The sequence below is a fragment of the Phocoena sinus genome, chromosome 1 (assembly GCF_008692025.1).
Source record: "Phocoena sinus isolate mPhoSin1 chromosome 1, mPhoSin1.pri, whole genome shotgun sequence".
Lineage (NCBI taxonomy): Eukaryota > Metazoa > Chordata > Mammalia > Artiodactyla > Phocoenidae > Phocoena > Phocoena sinus.
Genome location: NC_045763.1, coordinates 18476955 through 18493125, shown reverse-complemented (window position 1 = coordinate 18493125; position 16171 = coordinate 18476955). Strand labels below are relative to the sequence as shown.

The 16171-nt window shown below is 50.2% G+C and overlaps 1 pseudogene; it reads right to left on the bottom strand.

Annotated features, from left to right (window-relative positions):
* The window catches only part of LOC116754177, an 83789-nt pseudogene that overhangs the window by 52850 nt on the left and 14768 nt on the right, over nucleotides 1–16171 (bottom strand).

Below are 16171 nucleotides of genomic sequence, written 5' to 3'. Positions count from 1 at the left end.
AGGCACTTCGCCTTTCTTTATCTCTCGTCCTCCAAGCCACCCTGTGGAGTGTTATCCAGGGCAGCCATAAGGTCTAGAAACAGAGGCAAATATACATACAGAATATACGGTTCATTGATTGTATATTAGAAAACATGTCAAATAATGATCAATGCATCGGGACTTCCCTACTGGCGCAGTGGTTAAGAATCCACCTGCCAATGCAGGTGACACGGGTTCGATTCCTAGTCCGGGAAGATCCCACATGCTGCGGAGCTACTAAGCCCGTGCGCCACAACTACGGGGCCTGAGCTCTAGAGCTTGCAAGCCACAACTACTGAGCCCCCGCGCCACAGCTACTGAAGCCCGTGTGCCTAGAGCCCATGCTCCGCAACAAGGGAAGCCACCGCAACGAGAAGCCCACACACCGCAACGAAGAGTAGCCCCCACCTGTCGCAACTAGAGAAAACCCGCGTGCAGCAACGAAGACCCAACACAGCCAGAAATAAAAAATAATAAATTAAAAAACATAATCAATGCATCTAGACTTTATAGCCACCCTATAAATTATGCAATCCTGTCTTACAGATAAGAAAACTGGGGTTCAGAGATGTGAGAAGTCTGCCTCAGGGACTCGCAGCTAGGAAGTGACAGCATGGGGATTAGTATCCAAGCATCTCTGACTCCAAAGCCGGAGTCCCCACCCCAAGCTGCTGTTGGATAAGAGATGGAGGGACCTGCAAAGGGAGGTGAGGAGTGATGACAGAAGGCTCTGGTCCCCAGCCATGAGGGAGGTAACAGTTATTGTAGTGGCTAAACATTAGGCCCCGGCAGGCAGGCTGCCTGGGTTTGAATCCTGCTCTGCCCTCAGGCAAGTCACTGGTCCTCTCTGAGCCTAATTTCCTCATCTGTATAATGGGCATGATAATAATGTGCTCACCTCATTCGTTCATCGGGAGGGTTAGACTAGAAGAGTGTGTGGCACATAGCAAGCACAGCAGAAGTGTTGCCTCTTACTTGCTGGCATCGTGCATGGCATTTTGCAGTGACTGCCTTGTCTACCGGCGGTACTGCTTTTATAACAATTGTGGGTTCCGGAGCTGGCCGCCTGGGCTCTGCCACTTGCTAGCAGGTGGTCTAGAGCTTAGAGGGAGATTTAAGGTGGGGATCCTGAAGTTTAAGCCTCAGGTCTCTCACTTGCATGGCCTTATACCTCATTTTACATTCATGATTTTATATTCTTTTCCTTAAAGGGACCCCACAATATTGTGTAAGCTCTACTGACATCCTGCGAAATGTAGATCTGCCCCTGTGTGTGCGATGCATTTGGTCTCTCCGTGTGCCTCAGTTTTCTCATATCTTCAGTGAAGAAAGTGTTATTCTGCTGATTAAATGAATGAATATGTGCAGAATGCTTTAAAAGCGCCTGGCGCATAGGAAATGCCCAATAACTATTGACCTCTTACGTGAGTCTCCAACTAGTGAATATGCTAAGTGCTAGGAAATGTGCTAAATGCTTAATTCTGGCCATGTTATTTAATGATGTTTAATCTTCACAACAACCCCTCCCATTTTACAGGTGAGAAAACAGAGGCTCAGAGAAATGAGGTCACAGAGCTTGGAAGCTAAAGGGGTCTGACTTGAGAGCCTTGCCTGGAACTGCTGCTCCACCACATCCCTGTTTAGGATGGGCCCCATCCCCCTGGCAGCTGAACCTGGAGGACCCAGGTCCCACCTCAGGCAGGCACCGTCTGCCAGGCTCTGATCACCCGAAGGAGGGTAACACGCTCCCCCAAGTCCAGCTGGGCCCGGGCCCTGCCACACCTAGTACCATCGTCCTGCCTGCCCCCTAGAGCTTCCTCTTGAGCCCCCGACACCAGAGGCACTGGCCCAGGTGGGGCCGAGGCCAACGGGTGACAATGACCGATTTAGAAAGTAAAGTTGCTTCTCAAACAAATAAGAAAGAAGAGGAAAGAAAGAAATGGCCTGCCCGCTTCCTGCCCCACTCTCTCCCAGCACCTGGGGCCCAGCTGCAGGGTTTTCACTGCTTGTTTTTTCATCCTGCCTCTCTAGGAGCCTCTTCTTAAAGCCCCAGGTTCCCTGCCCATGGGTGGCGGGATGATTGTGGAGCCAGTGGAAATAAGCACTCTCCATGATTGTCCTATTGTTATTGTCTCGAGTATTGTTTTGGACAATGCCAATAATCATGACAATTTGGGTTTCCTTCAGTTGGGAGAAGGGGGGATTACCAGCTTGCACTTGGGAGCGGCCATCCTGGCTCTGAGATTTCTGAGGTGTGAAGGCCTGGTCAGGTCATTCCTTCTCTCTGGGCCTCAGTTTCCTTGTCTGTAAAGTGGGGATGGGGTTGTGGTGAGGGCTGGATGAGGCAAGCTTGAGCACGGAAAGCACAGGCACGCCCCGGTGGGGTGGCAGCTACTCAGTCAGTTACTATGAAAGCCAGGATCACGCAGGAACACAATTTTAAGAGCTTCTGCAGGTGAGGTTGGAAAGCTCAGTGGACTGGGAGGTAAAATAATCCTAAAGCCCTTGGTATGTTCTAGCCAATGTTTTGTGTTTGTTTTATTATTTTATTTTATTTATTTATTTATTTTTGGCTGCGTTGGGTCTTCGTTGCTGTGCGCAGGCTTTCTCTAGTTGTGGCTCGCGGGCTCTAGAGCGCAGGCTCAGTAGTTGTGGCACACGGGCTTAGTTGCCCCGTGGCATGTGGGATCTTCCCAGAGCACGGCTCGAACCCGTGTCCCCTGCATCGGCAGGCGGATTCTTAACGACTGCTCCACCAGGGAAGCCCCTAGCCGATGTTTTAAGTGCTTTTACATAGAATAACTCATTTCATCCTTGGCACAACCGAATGAAGTAGATACTATGTCGTCCCTATTTTACAGATGAGGAAACTTAGATCCAGAAAAATGACTTGCTTGAGGTCAACACATCTGGTAGGTGCAGAGCCAGGATGGGCTCAGCCTGTCTGGGTCCAGAATCAGTGCTCTGAGCTGCATGCACTGCCTTGAGGGCAGGTCTGGCTCTGTAGGGTCTGATTTGCTGTGTGACCATGGACAAGTCCTTTGCCTTCTCAGCCTCAGTTCTTGATCTGCAAAGTGAGCAGCCTGTAATACCTGCCTACAGGTATCAGACCATCCTAAGGGAGTGTTGTGGCCAGATTTAGTGACAATGTAGAGAAAGACAATGAATGAATATACCAGGGGCTCAGGAAGCCATGGCTGTCGCTGCCATAATTATTATTAGTTTTAGAGTCACAGGCAAGAGCCAGCCTGGAGGATGCTGAGGACCCTGCCCAGCTCTGAAAATCTAAGTCCTGTGGTTGCAGCTGGGGAGCGACTCTAGGAGGCACCTGGTGAGAGATGGCTACACCCGTTGGGTCTAGTGGGGCTAAAAAAATCCCTGAGGCTGCCACCGTGCAATCTGCCAGTCACCTGCCCCAGTTAATGGCAAACTCTTCCACCCTGCTTCCCTGCCCCACCCCTACCTCCCACGAGCTGTGTGGCTCTGGAGAAATCACTAGACCTCTCTGAGACAGGAAAAGGACATGACCTACATGAGAGATAATGTAGACAAAGTGCTTAGCATTGAGCCTGACATGGAGTCATGAAGAGGCAACGAGAACCAAAATTTTGAGGCCGACCTATGTTCCAGTCCTGGCCATTTCCTGCTGTGTGACCTTGGGCAAGTTTCTTAGACTCTCTGAGCCTGGAAAAGGATTAGCACAGCACCCAACACACAGTAGTTGCTTAACTAACGACTATGGTTGGCTGTGACCATTTCTTGTACTTTCTAAGGATGTCCAGAGGCCCTCAAAGATTCTGGGGGCCTAATGTTCTCTCTAGCGCTGGATTTCTCTGTTTGTCCCTCCGGAACTGTCATCTGCCCATCTCCATCTGTTCTGTGCCTGGTAGGTGACCTTTGTGGGTGATATCAATGGCCTCCTTTGCCCTCTGGCTTCTGGTTGGGTGGGGCAGGAGGGCAGAGGCAGATGGACAGTGAGGACAGCTTATTTATTCCCCCAGCCCCTTCCTGCAGGGTTGCCACAGGCTGTCTGTGTCCCTCACCCAAAGGCTACAGCTCCTGTCAGTGGCCCCATGCATACATCTCTGGCCCTGGGTCCAGGTAACCTCTCCCTCCCCACCCTTCAGGCCACGGGTGGTAACAGCTTCACCTTGTTGCCAGCCCCGGGATACTGCGCCATCCCTTCTGGTTTCCCTAGATCCTGCCCACATCTTTGTTAATAGACCCTTGATTAAACTCTCTTCAAATTACTCAATTTGAGTGCACCATCTGTTTCCTGCCAGGGCCCTGATCATGTGTGACTTGTACCCTGAGGTATTCATCTAGGACTCCAGGTATGGTAGAATAATAAAAATTCACATGGCTTTCACATACTGGTATTTATCCACTCAATTATTTTTTGCTGAGTATCTGCTGTGTCCCAGGCTCTGTGCAGGGAGCCAGGGGCAAAGATGACCAAGATAGAGTCCCTGATCTCAAGGAGCCCATGGGCTAGTCAGGGAGACACATACCTTAACAGACAACCACAATATTTGCTAAAAGCCATAATAGAGGCATGGACGAACCCTGCGGCAAGGCAGAAGGGAAGCTGTCGTGCTCCGAGAGGCTGGGAAGACTGCACAGCGGAAGTACTTTTGAGCAGCATCTTTTTAAAACATTTAATAACATTTTATTTAACCCAACATTTCAAAATATCAACATATAATATTATCAATTAAAATTGATAGAAAAATTCTAGAGTTTTTTACATCTTTTTCTAAGTCTTCCAAATCCGATGTGTGTTTTACGTTTATGGTGCATCTCAGTTCAGCCTGGCCACATTTCAGGGCTCAGTAGCCCCGTGTGGCTAGTTTGGAGCAGCATCTCATTCAATCCTCACAACAGCTCTGGGAGCTAAGTGGTGCTGTTTCTCGCACTTTGCAAGCAAGGAAGCGGAGACTCAGAGGAGTATCTTGCCCAGGGTCACAGTTACTCCCTGGTGGGGCAGGATTTGAACCTGCATCTGTGTATCTCCAAAGCCTGTGTCTTCCTGTCGCCTGTTCTGTCTCTGGACCAACCCCTTCTCCCCAGAGTGAAGCAGCTGACGAGGGCTGAAGTCAAAACTTTAACTGAAGTCCTCTGACCCCAAACCCTGCAATGTTTCTACCTCAGCTGATTCCAGGGGACAGAATAGGGGGAAGTAATAACCCTCTAAAACGGGTTCTGATCCCTATTCTTCTAAGTCCTTGAGATGGCATGGGGGTAGGGTGACAGAAGAGAACTGAGGACTTCTGGTAAGTTGTTAAATTCTCTTTTGGGGGGTAGGGGGTTGTTAAGTGGTGGAAGGCAGGGGCTGCAGGGGATGGGGAGGGCCAGGGTGGCAACTAGACTAGGCACACTGGAAAGTGGCTGCAGGTGATCCTGGCATCTTTGCCAACGCCATGGTCAGCACTTCCTTCCGAGCCCAAACACTGGATTATCCAGAAATGCTCACTCCTGGAGCCTAGGGATGTAGGTAGAGTTCACAGTGAATTCTTCACCATCATTTTCACACTGATGCTTGGGAAATTATAATGGGATGATAAAGGTAAGACATTCTGATGGGCAGCTTACCCCAGGCTCTCGTGGGAAGATTCTCAGACCCACATTCATGCCTTGGAGGGGAAACCAGAGCCATGGAAGAATGGCTGGAAGCAAGGGAGTTCCCTGGCATGTCCAGGGTGTGTGTTTGGTGACTCCGGAGATGTTTGTGATGTTAAGAAAAATGATCAGTAGCTGAGTATTCCTAACCTATTTATTATTATTTAATAAATTTATTTATTTTATTGATTTTTATTTTGGGCTGCATTGGATCTTCGTTGTTATACGTGGGCTTTCTCTAGTTGTGACGAGCGGGGGCTACTCTTGGTGGCCATGCGAGGACTTCTCATTGCGGTGGCTTCTCTTGCTGTGGAGCACGAGCTCTAAGCGTGCGGGCTTCAGTAGTTGTGGCCCACGGGCTTAGTTGCTCCACGGCATGTGGGATCTTCCCGGGCCAGGGCTCAAACCTGTGTCCCCTGCATTGGCAGGCGGGTTCTTAACCACTGTGCCACCAGGGAAGCCCCTGACCTATTTATTATTCATCAGTTATCCATCCACCCAGAGAATCATCCATCCAGCCATCCATTCATGGTCCTGTATGCCTATCCATGCATCCATCTCTCAATTCCTTCCTTCACTCACCCACCATTCATTCATTCTTCCCCCATCCTGTCACCTACCCTTCTATCACCGTCAACTCTGCACCCAACCCTGTGCTGAATGCTCGACGTGCAACAGTGAGTAAGCCTCAGGCCTGGTGAGCAGACGGCACTTAGTCTAAGCAAGGGAGCAAGTGTGGTGACGGAGGGTTCTAGGAGCTCCAAGGAGGAAATGCCCAACTGTGTCCAAGAGTCAGGAAGGCTGCCTGAGGAAGGAACACCCAAGCTGGTCTTGAAAGAGGAACAGGGGCCTGTAAAGCCAGATGAAGGAAGCCTGGCTGATGAGACGGTCAGTGATGCGGGCTGGCCAGTGACACAAAAGAACCTGCAACAGAAGCTGGTGGGAGGAAATGAGGGAGGACTGGCCTTGAGCCAAGGTTTCATCCCAGGCTCTCACAAGTGGCTTAAAAACGGTAACAACACAGAAGTCCATCCCAACATTACCTGGCCTGGCCTTCACTTAGCACCGAGTCTGGGATGTCAGATCCAGAAGACCTAGTGAGCAACTAAGTTATTCCCCTTATTGTATCAGAGAAACTGATGTGCCAAAGTCACATAGAGAGTGAGGGGGTCCCCAAGCCCAGGTCTCTAACTCCAGTACATTCTGGGGTTCTCTCCATTAGAGTCTAGACCCCAACTCCCCCACACTCAACAAACTCTGGAGTCTAAACCCTTACAGCCCCTCAGTGCCTGGCACGGTGTTGGGCCCAGAGACAGGGAGCTTCCCTATTGCCACTGGACTCCTGCCCTGTCCCCACAAATAATCAGATTGGTAGAGCTCACTCAGCTCTTTCCATGGCTCCATTTAATTCCCACAACAGCCCCTGGGGACTGGAATTGCTCCTCCTTTTTACAGTTGGGGGAAAGGAAGTCTCAGAGAGGGCAAGGGGCTCACCCAGCGTCACGCAGCTCAAACACAGCAGAGCCAGCAACCCGACTCCCCGTCCTGTACCTGATCCAGGACACCAGGCGCTACCTCACGTGGTCTTGAATGTTCTGGCCCCCAGCTGATCCTGTGCCATTGAAGTGAGGGGCTGTGGACAGGTGGATTCAGCATGGACAGAAACCAAACCCAGGTGAGGGGCTGGGATCCTGGAGAGGAAAACTCAGAGATTGTTTTCACCTGTAACCTGCTCTGCCCCACCCAGCAATGGAAAATGTGTGTCAGAGGAAGCTGCCGGCTGGGGACAGGGTAGGTGTGCGTGGGTGACAGCTTGTGGAGGGGCACCTCGGGGGGCAGGATGTGCCGAGGCTGAGGGGCAAGGTCAGGTGTGCAGAGTGGAGTTCGGGTTCTGCCCCCTGCACCCTGCCCACTGCCTTTTTCTCTCTGGTTCTCACTTTCTTTCTCATGCTCTCAGAACTAACGGTAAGACTTTCACTTCCAGAAGGATGGGCAGAGTGTCCTATGAAAGCTGTCCCAAGCTCCACCTCCCAGATCTCCTTGGCTACTACTCATTCTCTGCTCTATGGTTCATACAACAAGCATTTATTGAGCACCTGTTGTGTGCTCAGATGCAGGAAGGCAGAATGGCTTCTTCCCCAACCTGAGAAGTACACAATTTGGTGGAGACACAAACATGACGAGACAGGCTCAAGACCCAGGTGACACAATCCAGCAGGGGGCCAGGGAGGTTTTCTGGAGGATAGCACGCCAAGCATAAGGGAGGTGATATTAACCATCCTTTCATGTGCTTCCTACAAGCCAGATTAAAGGGCTAAGTCTTCAGAGGCTTTTGTACCTTTCCATCCTCAAACCAACCTGTGAGATAGGAAGTGCTAGTAGTCCCATTTTATAGGTGAGGCAATTGAGGCATGGAGGTAAGAATTTACACAAGGTCTTACTGCCAGATGCTAGGAAACGGCAGGGCCAGGATTCAAAACCAGGTGGTCTGTTCTTAACCGCTCCACCAAGAAAAGGAAGAGGGAGCAGGTTTTGGGGGCAGATGGGGAGGTGTGGACGGAGTAACAAGAGGAAAGGCCCAAAGAGGAGATGGTGTGTTGATGCTGAGAGGGGAGGGGAAGGTGCTGAGTGGTGAGGCTGGGAAGCAGCCAGGGCCCGGACAAGAAGTCCTCAAAGCCTTGCCCGGGGCACTGGGGAGCTATGGACAAGTTTTGAGCAAGGGAGTGACATGGACATGATTGCTCTAAAAAGATTCCCTCCTTTAAAGTGGTGGTCAGGGCTGAAATGGACAAAAGTGAAATGTGATTTATTTCAATGTTTTTTAAATTTTTTATTTTTGGTTGTGTTGGGTCTTCGTTTCTGTGCAAGGGCTTTCTCTAGTTGCGGCGAGCGGGGGCCACTCTTCATCGTGGTGTGCGGACCTCTCACTATCGCGGCCTCTCTTGTTGCGGAGCACAGGCTCCAGACGCGCAGGCTCAGTAGTTGTGGCTCACCGGCCTAGTTGCTCCGCGGCATGTGGGATCTTCCCAGACCAGGGCTCGAACTCATGTCCCCTGCATTGGCAGGCAGACTCTCAACCACTGCGCCACCAGGGAAGCCCCTATTTCAATATTTTGTTAGTTTCCTAAGGCTACTGTAACACCGTACCACAAACCAGGTGGCTTACGATAACAGAAATTTATTCTCTCTCACTGTTCTTCAGGTTAGAGGACTGAAATCAAGGCATTGTCGGGGCCATGTTGTCTGAGACTCTGGGTAGAATCCTTTCTAGCCTCTTCCTAGCTTCTGGTGGTGGCCATCAGGCCCTGACATTCTGTGGTTTTCAGCTGTATCACTCTAGTCTCAGCCTCTGTCATCACGTGGTGTTCTCCCTGTGCGTCTCTCTCTCCTCCTCTTGTAAAGACACCAGTTATATTAGATTAAGGGCCAACCCTATTCCTGCATGATCTCATCTTATATTTGCAACAAACTTATTCCCAAATAAGGTCACATTCTGAAGTACTGAGGGTTAGTACTTCAACGTATCTTTGGGGGGAACACAATTCAACCCATAACAGATGTCGTTAAAGTGCCTGTCCTACAGATAAATCTCAAATTTGAAAAAATCTTAGGCAGATTGCATGTCCCACTTTGAGATTCAGAAAATATGGCCTCTGCATATCTGTTCCCCACACTAATACTTTGCCCTAGTGACTACTAAATAAATGTTTGAGAAATATTGACTTGTGGTCCCATAAGGCCCTCAGGTCTTTCCTTAACAACTTAGAGAAATAGAATAAAAGTCCCCAGAGAACCAAGTCAAGCTGCCCTCTGTCCTGGATTCCTGATGAGCAGCTGCTCCACTGACCTGGGCACCTCCTTCCTCTCCTGCCTGGGCACCAGCCTGGGGAATAGCCAGTCCTGAGAATGATAGAGAGAAGAGGCCTGAGCCTCTTTCCTGCCTGGATTAAACAGAACTCACTGTTCGCAGTCCTCTCCCTTGCTTCCGCATCCCAACAGGCTCAGATTGCTCCATTCAGACAAGCGTCCATGCTCTATCCCTGCCTCCGCCATTTGGTTCAGGGCTTTGCCTTAACCACTGGGACTATTTCCCGAGCCTTCAAACTGATTTCCCTGCCTCCAGCAGCCAATCAGGTCATCCTAAACATGAATCTGATGACTTCTCTCACTGCCATAAAACCTTCAATGGCTCCCTATTGTTCTCAGAATAAAGTCCAGGTCTCTCAGCCTAACATTTCAGGCCTTGTCCAAGTTGGTCACCACCTTGCTCTCCAGCTTGTTTTTCACTCTTTCCCTACATATACTCTATCTTGCAGGGAGTGAAGTTTCCAGAATTTCCATTTAAAGAGACTGGTGGAGCGCATTCCGGTTGGAAGGGGATACAGCAGGGAGCTTGTCTTAAAGCTGTCTTCGTAAGCAGGAGCACCTGAGCGTGACTGTGCTGCCCTCTTTTCTGCATCTGCTCCTTGGCATATGCTGTTCCTTCTACATGGAATGCTCTCTCCAAATCTCTATTTTCCAACATCTGACTCAAAGGACATCTTCACCCTGATCATACAACCAAAAGGGTATCTCCCCGCTCCATATAGAGCATTTTGGTTGAACTTCCTCCTGAAGCTTATTCCAGTCCACCTTGTACTGACCTGAGGATGCACCTCTCTTCCCTTAGAGCCAGGTTCTAGTCCCAGGCCTGCAGCTGAATGCAAGGAAGAGCAGGTGAGAAAAGTACCAGAACGTTGACCTGGCTGCTAATACCCTTTGCCAGCGTCTTGCTTGGTGACCTTGGGCAAGTCTCTTTCCCTCTGTGGGCCTCAGTTTCCTCTCTGTAGAGTGGGACGTGGGGAAAGACATCTAAGCAGGGTGAAAGCATGAGCTAAGTTTTTCCCTCCACCCCAGGTCTGGCCAAACCTTGATCCTGTAGACAAGAGCTTCTGGGGCCCTTTATTTTTACATTAGTTTGCATACATTTGCATAAGTGCTATAAAAGGCGCTGACTACATTTCATTCATAGAGAGAATTGAGACTGGCATCTAACTGATGTCCAGGGACAGAAAAGACTCACTAGCTCATGGTTTCATCCAAATTTTAGCAGTCAGAGTCTCTAGTAATTAGACCTCCAACCCCTCTTTCTACCAATGAGTAACTGAGGCTCAGAAAGGGAAAGTGAGGAGCCCAAGGTCACAGAGAGGTGAGGAACAGCAGGCTCCGGCTCAGGCTTCCCGCTGTGCGCCAGGGGGTTGCGCCAGGCACCTCAAGTGTCTCACCGTGCAAGGTGGAAGAAGGTTCAAGGAGGGCTCAGTGTTCTTTCTAGGCCCTTCTCTGCACCCCAGAATAACAAAGCCTGCTGGCTTGGCAGCCTCTGCAACCACCACAGGAAACCAAATTGTAGTAGAAAGTCAGATGGGAGTGGAAAATCCTCTCAGAGATGTTAGATCGTTGCTTTCACCTATTCTAAAAATAACCTGGTTTATTAGAGATTGATAGATGACAAGATAACCCACAAGTTCTTCCATGGAGGCCAGGGAGACGAGAGAGTGTGATGCTGTCTGAACAGAAAGGGAGTTGGGAGGTGCTGCAGGGGGTTGGTGCACTGGCTGGACCCATGGAGCTCAGTATTCAGCCACTGTCAATACACGGCCGGCGGCAGGGCAGGTACCGCGCTAGGCTGTGGGAACACCATGAGTGGGACGCAGACATGGACGCTGCCTTCAAGAGATCTAGTCAAATGACAGGGGAGCCAGGTCACAACGTTGGACCAATAAAATCATTGCAAATTGGGATACGTGCTATGAGGGAATGAGCAGTGCTGAGATGAAGACTAACGGGGAGACCAGGATGGGCAGGGAGGTGTCTGGAAGGAGGGGACATTTAAACTGAGACCAGCAGAGGGGGAAGGAGCCAGCCCAGCGAAGAATGGAGGGAAGGTCATCTCAGGAGAGAGCAGCACGCACAAAAGCCCGAAGGTGGGAAGGCGCTCGGTGGTTCAAGAAACTGGAAGGCCAGTGCAGGGGGAAAGAGGGGAAAAGGGCTGTAGCCTCGCAGGAGGAGCTTGGAAGGGAGCAGGGCAGGACCTGTGCTGGCTTTGAGAAGCTGCTTGGGCTTATGGATTAGATTCCAGGTCAATGGGAAGCTCTTGAAGCAAGGTTTTCAACAGTGGACTCATGGGGCGTGGCTTGCCTTTCAAGAAGCTTGCCCTTGCCTGCTGTGTGGGGTAATGATGGAGGGGGCTAGTGGCAAGAAGACCAGCGGACATGGTATCCAGATAAGATTGCCAGTGGCTTGGACTAAGATGCGAAAGGAAAAACAGAGAGAACTAGATGGATTCAAAATATGTTTTGGAAATAAACTTCCCAGAAGCTGCAGATGGATTGGATCGGGGGTGGGGTGGAGGGAAGAGAGGACGAGGGCTCTGGAGGGCACCTGGGTCTCTGGCCTGAGCGCCTGGTGGGTGGCAGTGCCATTTCCTGAGGTGGGGAAACGTGCAAGCAGGAGGGGCAGGGGTGGGAACCTGGTTTGGGGCATGTGGGTTTGAGGCATTTGCAGATTGCCAGGAGGTGGTTCCAGAGGCCCTAGCAGTCTCGGGTCATCTGATGAAAGCAGACAGTGGGTCCTTCCATCGTTGAGGAAGTCTGAACAGTGAGCTCCAGGGGACCAGGGACAAGCTCTGGGTGGTTTTGTAGCTCCAGTACCTAGGAAACTGCCTTGCGCATAGTAGGTGCTCAAGGAGAAGCGGTGTATGAATGGAGCTGGACCACCAGCTGGGTGAATTGGCTCATGACGTGATGAGGGCTTAATAAATATTTCAGGAATTCTTTGACTCCTCTTCTCTCACCCCCACCCCCATCCAGTCAGTCAAAGATTCCTGCAGATATGACTTTCTTAGTGTTTCCCAAACCAGTCCTAATTCAGACCCTCAGCATTTAACAACATTAATGGTGACCTTTTTTTTTTTTCATCATCCACAGTGATTTATTGATATCCAACTATATACATATGGCACATTTGAGGCACTAATAGAGAGAAGGAAATGCCCACCTACCCCTTGAAATGGAAATAATCGGAGGTGGGTTACACCATCTTTTGGAGAAATATAGACCTGAAGGATTTTGTAGGAATAAAAGTTTAGGGCAACAATGAATGATTTTTTAAAAAAAATCCTAGGGCTGATTCATTTTTGCCATAGAAATATTAATTTAACATAAAGATTTATTTTCTTTTGTGTGTGTGTGACCTTTAACTGAGTACCTACTGTGTGCCAGGCACTGTGCTAGGCCCCTTATGAGTACATTATTCTCATCTAATCTTCCTCCATTTGACTTCCCACGGCACTACTGCACCAACCTGCTGTGTAATCTCCCTGCCTTCAGCCTCCACCCTCCAATCCATCCGCCATACTTCAACCAGGGCGGTATGAGAAGAATCAAAATCTGATCTGTCCTCCTCCACTTCAAATCTTCTCATCGTCTACAGGATCATGACCCATCGCCTTCACGTAGCTTGCAGTACACTGAGTTCCAGCTCTGCCTCATCTCCCACCGTGCCTCGTCTGATGTTCCTTGGGGCATCCAATGCTGTTTCTCGCCTCCGTGCCTTTGCTGGTGTTGTGCCCTCCTCCAGGACTGCCCTTCCTGGTGCTGGTTCATCCACACTCACCATTTAAGGCTCAGCTCTTCATACCATCCTACAGTCCAGTACCAGCTGGATTGGGAACCCTCAGGCCACCTCTTCTCCACTCTGTGTTGACTCCATCGGCACCTATACATCGTAAGAACTTTTTTTTCATATAATTTCTCTTTCAATGTACAGGATTATTTCCAACTTGCCAGGTTTGGTGGTTCCTTAGTCACAATTGAACATGAAACAACTGGGCAGCTTTTCCTGATAGTCCAGGACAAGAGCAGTTGTCAGAGATTCTGCTCTTCCCTTGGGTTAGCTTTGATGGGAATGAGTTGCTGTGTCTGGGGAATGTGTATGTGCCAGTAGAAAGGGGTCCAGGGCTCCTCGTCCCTTATAAATCCCAGGCCCCAGTACTTTATTCTCCCCCAGTGCATTCCCATCCTGGTCCTTCCTTGAGTTCTACTGCTCCCTCCCAGACAGTGGGGCACTGAACCCTCATGTCCGGTTGGGGGTTCTCACTCCACTGGGCAGGGGTCTCTGACTAGATGGTCAGAGCATGGGCCAGCCCCACCAGCCTCTCAGACAGCACAGGGCCATTGCAGGGGGCTCGGTCCCTGGAAGCGAGAGCCCACCACGGCTGCGCGGAAATGCATCTCCACTACCCGGTGGGATATGTGGCCACTGCTCTCCATGAGCAGCTCCAGCACCTCGGGGTCCAGGGTCGGCTCCAACTTCATGCAAATGGCCTTGGTGGGACAGGTGGTCCCTGATCCTGCACTGTCCTGGACAGACAGACACAACCATGTGGAGAACAGATGCCTGACCAGGTACTCACTCAGCATCACTGTCCCTTCTGCTTTGGCTACAGCAGTTCCACTCAGGGACAGGGCTCCTGACGTTCTGGGTGAAATGCAGTCCCCATAATAACTTTTACTTCTTGAGACTTACTATGTGACAGGTACTGTACTAAGTGCTTTACAAATATTAAATAATTTAATCCTCACAACAATCTTACGAGGTGGGTAATTATTCCCCCCATTTTACAGATTTAGGAAACTGAGGCCCAGAGAGAGTAAGTGACTTGCATACAGCCACACAGCCAGTAAATGGCAGAGCCAAGCAGGATGGCTCCAAACCCACATTCTTGACTGGTTTATTCAAATGCTTCAACCAATTGTCTGATGCATGTCTGTCTGCTTGTCTGTCTCACTTAGAACTGGGTCTTGTTGCTCCTTACCTTCAGTGCTGGCACACAGTAGGTGTTCAGCCAAGCCTTCTAGAACAGGAGCCAGTTTGTAACCTTCCTACTTTGGATAGGGGAGCCCGAGGGGAGGAACTGCTTTTCATTTTATGGTGTTCGGAGATCATCTATCCTACATGATCACGTCCATTTTCACAACACTGCTGGGCGTGGATTATTAGACTCACCTGTCAAATGAGGACGCAGAGGCCCAGAGAGGCTACAGAATTTGCCTGAGTCACCCAGCTAGGAGCTGGCGGACATGGACATAAACCCCAGAGTCTTGACTCCAAGCTCAGTGCTCATTCCACGCATGAGAAATGGGGCCAGGGGAGACGTTGCTGAACCCAAACCCAGTCCAAGGGGCATGGAGGCCCTGCTGAGTCAGGGGTCATTAATTACTCCCTCCCCAAGCATGGGGGAGCCTTTGGGGACAGAGGCCTGCTTCCCGTCCTTTCAGCCCTCAGGGACTGACACCTCTTTAGGGCAGGAAACTCTTCCTTGTCACAAAGCTCTAGCTTCCCCCTCTCCCCCCACCCCAGGCCACTCCCCTCCCTATCCCCCTCGAGGGTCCTGGTAAAAGCATCCGCTTGTCAGTGTAAATCTGCAGGGTTCAGACCAGCAGCTGGAGATGGATGGGCAGGAAGCAGTAACAATGGATGAAAGACCCTCTGTGCCCAGGTGGGTGGGGGAGGGAGAAGCAGGAAACAGAAGCCTCCCTCCTATGGAGGCCGGGAGCGGCTGGCCGGCTGGCGGGAGGCCTGGGATGCCAGAACCTGTGGGGTTTATTTGGACTCCCCAAGGATCCAAGCTGGGAGCCCTTCGCAAACATCAGACCGGCTCATCTCCATGGGGTGCCGGGTCCAGGATGTGTGTGACAAGAATGTTACTTTCATGCATCCCTGTCTGTCCCCTGGGGCCTAGCACTGGGCCAGCTACACAGTAGGGGCTTGTTTGTGGAATGAAGAAATTAATCTGGCACTACTAATAACTAAAGAGTTAGAGTTTTACATTTATTCTCTTTTTTTTAAAGAAAATTAAAAGGGTCCACCATTATCTCTTTCCCCCTTCAGAGATTTTGCACATACCCTTCCCTCTGCTTTTTGCAAGGTCAGTCCTTCTCATCCTCTAGTCGCAGCCCTAAAAAGCTCTTCAATGAAGTTTTAGGACCAGCTTCAACCCCACCCCCAGCTAAGGTAACCCCCAATCCCTTGCCCCCTTTAGCCCAGCACCCCAATGATTTCCTTCATGGCACTTATTGTAATTAGAAATCTTCCCACTTAATATATAGCCTTATTTTTTAATTTCCTGTCTCTCCCACCAGAATGTAAGCTCCAAAAGGGCTTTTTGTTCATTGTTGTATCCCCAGGACCGGGTACTTAGAAGATGCTCCATAAATAGTTGGTAAATAGATAAAGAGATGAACAACTGAATCCCTGCAATAATGTCATTCACACCCGATGCTCTGCAATCTGCTTCCTTGAAGAGAACAAAAGAGTCTTGCTCTTGCACTGACGATTCTAAAGCCCCAACCCACAGTGAGTGGCTAGTTCCCAGGTCAATAATTGTGATGATCCCAAATCATTTTCGGGCTTTGCTTCCCCTACAGCAATTTTTGAGGTTCGTCAAAATCTGGGTGTGCACGGGTGGGGGGGGTTGGTGGGGTAGAGAGGT